This window comes from Monopterus albus, unplaced genomic scaffold (genome assembly GCF_001952655.1).
Source record: "Monopterus albus unplaced genomic scaffold, M_albus_1.0 scaffold110.1, whole genome shotgun sequence".
In the NCBI taxonomy this organism is placed as follows: Eukaryota; Metazoa; Chordata; class Actinopteri; order Synbranchiformes; family Synbranchidae; genus Monopterus; species Monopterus albus.
Window position 1 is genome coordinate 1,043,586 of NW_018127990.1, and position 3,737 is coordinate 1,047,322.

At 38.6% G+C, this 3,737-nt stretch overlaps 1 protein-coding gene across 1 annotated transcript in view; it reads left to right on the top strand.

Moving 5' to 3' along the window:
• Positions 1–672: 672 nt before the first annotated feature.
• LOC109966379 (RNA-binding protein 12-like) overlaps positions 673–3,737 on the top strand; it is a 26,971-nt gene continuing 23,906 nt past the window's right edge. Inside the window, 1 exon segment of the mRNA XM_020611177.1 lies at positions 673–834. The gene's annotated coding sequence lies outside the window, so the exon portion shown is untranslated.

Sequence of the window (3,737 nt, forward strand, 5' to 3'; positions counted from 1 at the left end):
AATATTCTAATTTTCTGAGATACCGAATTTGGGGTTTTCATTGGTTGTCAGTTATAATCATCACAATTAAAAGAAATAAACATTTGAAATATATCAGTCTGTGTGTAATGAATGAATATAATATATAAGTTTCACTTTTTGAATGGAATTAGTAAAATAAATCAACTTTTTGATGATATTCTAATTATATGACCAGCACCTGTACATATAAAAATTATATATCTACTGAAATATGATTTAGAGGTAGTAGTATTTAAAAGTAGGAGTATCATTTTAAAAACCGGTCATCACTATTTTAAAAATCACTTTCCTATACTACACTAAACAGCACTGTACATTAATAAGAGGAAATAGGTAAAACAGCATGTAAGCTGAGAAGCAAAATCTTATCTAATAACCTCAATTTTTATTCCTACTGTTTAACACAAATGCTATGTAGTACAGTATACTACTATTAGTATAATGCTATATTATTAATATTAGTATAATGCTATATTACCAATATCTGTCAGTACCCATCATTATCAACATAACTGAATTTACAAATGTATGAAAGTTTAACCACTTTTAAACATTATGCTCTTAATAAAGGTGAATGCTATGGCATTGCTGTTGTACTGCGTCTGGTTAAATGTTAGGCGGTGTAATTGTTTGGCTAGCAGGGGGCGTTATCGACTTGACGTCAGTGAAACGAATGGTTTCGAGTCATCACGTCTGGTATCGCGGTATCTGCGCCGACATTTCGTGCAGAAGTACACTGCAAAGGGAAGAGCAGAGAAGAAAAGAACCTCGTTCATGAATTAAACCTCACTGTGTTTGTTCACAGAATTCTCGGTAAGAATCCAGCAGCGATATCCCGTTCAATAATAGGGAGCCAAACGCGAGAGGAACCGCTAATTGCGTGTATCCTGCCCGCTGCTCTGCTCTGACGCACACAAAGCAAGGGTCACAAACGGCTAAGTGGTTAACAGCGTTAGCTTGCTCAGATAGCTAAGCTACGCTAACGTCGCTAAATTCAGTATTTCTACTATGAGCTAGCTATTTGTTTTTGGCTATTAGCATTTTCATTGTAAGGGCCCTATGACTGATATCGTAGTTGTTTACTATAACGCTACTAACTGCTTGATTAGAACGTTTAGGCGGCTTTGTAACATTAAATAGTATTTTGTCCATGGCTAAGCGACATGTTTTGATGTTTTCAAGTGTTTTTCATTCAACTGAGATTTTTCGCTCATTCAAGTTCCTTCTTGTCCTTTTTTCACTTTGTGTGAGTAGAGATACGATGTGTGAGTTTGAGTTCAGATCAGCTTTGTCTTCGACTCGGCTTCGGCTTTTCTGCGGTGGGTGCCCACCGGAAACCATAAACGGTGTTACACGTCAACAGCAACATGGCCTGTTAAGAGCAGGTAGACTGTTATTAAAGTTGGATGACGTTCACAGTGTTTCTTTTAGCTGGTGGTTACGCTGAAACGGTTCTCTAGCACAGCAGAGTGTTGGTGTACTGACTTTAGCTTATTTCATACATGGAGTTTCCAAAGTAATGGTTTGTTATAGAAATGTGCCTAATGGATCTTTTAAAACGAGACCGAACCAGTACATAGAGTGGGTGACTATGGTGCTCACAAGAGGGAGCAAATGGAAAATAATAGAACAAGGTGAAGGATTGTATAGCGGATTTTGCAGTTGAATGCCTAATTATCTATGCAGTTTTATTATGACTGTTAAAGCCCCGATATTATGCAAATATATAAAGTGTAGCAAAACGAATGTGTGCTTCAGACCTGATCACACCAGATTCTGCCTGCTTGCCCTGTCTGTTGAGGTTTGAGCTCATTGTGCTAAAATGAATTCTGTTTGTGTTTATTACACTGATGGCCTTGGACTCTTCTTATTCAGTGACACACTGTTTGCTGTTTTCTATGATTCGTGACAATATTTGGACACTTGTGTATTCCAGCTGTTGTCATAGGAATTAAGGCAGTCTTTTGCTCTTTAATTGTGAATTTGCTGTATTAAATTTCCTTTTGGGTTTCTGGCAGTTTGAAAGGAGTTCCTTTCAATTTCCTGTCAGTTCCATTGTGATTCTTTGTTTATATGAGTGCAAACTACAGCTTCAGTTGAATCTTTTTACCTTACATTGGACATTCTTGTTGTCTTTCTGACTAGGTGTTGTTCCCTCTCCTCGTGTGTCTTATCCTGTTGCTGCTGTTGATGCTTCACACAGACCTTTAGCAGGTTGAGGAAGAGGGGTGGATATCCAGGTTGAAGATTTGTCTTAAAAAAATCTTGAAGAAGCATGGTGTGGACTGCCAGGTTTATGTCAGTGCTGGTGTGTTTTTTCTGTGGTGAGGTTGAGCAGTGCACTCTTTGATTATGTATGGCATTGTGTTGAATGGTGGTGTGAGTTACAGGTAGCAGCCTGATATACAGACAGCAATTTTAAAAGTTTGTATTTTCAGGGCTTTCAGTTAATGCATTTTATGAGTTGTAGAGGGACTGAAATGTTTGGGGATTTTGTGTCCATCCATGATCATGAGGTCTGGTGGTCCAGGGATTGGGGGTAGAGTACAGACACCTGAGGATGTTGTCTGAGGATCTACAGGGGGTTGTTCTTCTTCATTGGTGCTTTACTGTAGCCAACATACCTTTTGTTGAATTGCTGCTACCCTCTAAATTAGTCCAGTATCCTTCAGAAAATTTGATGAGCCATCTTAATCTTCTCCCATTCCCCCAATTTCCATGATATTTTTAATTGTTTCTTATTCCCAACAAACCTTCTTGAACTCACGTGGAGAGGTGGTTTTGGTGGTTGTTGCTCAGTTGGTTAAAACGTTTTCATCAGTGTTGGCAAACATATCACTCTGCCCCTGTCTTCTATTTGTTTTCTCTGCTGGTCAGCTGCTGTCTTTGGTGGTGTGCTGGCAATCAGTTGCTGATGTTGCTATGGTTGATGTAATGTTAATGTTGCTCTGGTTGACATGATCCTAATGTTGCTTCAGTTTACATGTATCTGACATTGCTTTTGTTAAAATATTGGATTATGTTGCTCTTGACAAGTTACTGCTGTTGCTCTTGTTGACCTGATGCTTATGTTTTGTTGATGTATTGCACAGTTGCTACTTGCATGTGATGTTTTACAACTAGTTGCTGACATGATGTCTGATGATTTGGTGCTGCTTGCAGATTCAGGAAGCTGCAGGGATTCCTGCTCACCTTTGTGCTGTTGCTGCTGCTTGGTTGTTGAATAGGTCCTGGGTTGTTGTGTGGTGTTTCAGGGTGCTGCCGCTTGGTTGTAGAGATCAGTGGAATCTCTGTAGCTCAGCATACCTGGTTTTCACTTAACTACTTTATTTGTTCTGAGGAACATTTGAGTGTAGTTTGATATTTGGTGTGTACACTGCCAGGTTTAGTTGTGGCACTTTTTGGATAGATGTGTCTCTTGTCGAATAGGAAAGGTACTGCGATCTGGGAATGTTTTCCCTCTGATAGTTGGTCTTATGGTTGTTGCCATTCTTGATTTTAGAAGTTATTTTCTACTTTTGCTGCGATTTAAAAAAAAAAAAAAGCTTTTTTTATGAGGCTGAAATCAACAAAACTTTAATATTCAACAATCTGATTGAGACCTAATTATTGACACTGATTAATCACAGCCTCCCAGCTGCTGAAAGCATCAACATACATCACTTGAAGCTAATGTAAACTGACTTTGTGTCAGTGTGGTCTTTTATAGGTTGAAG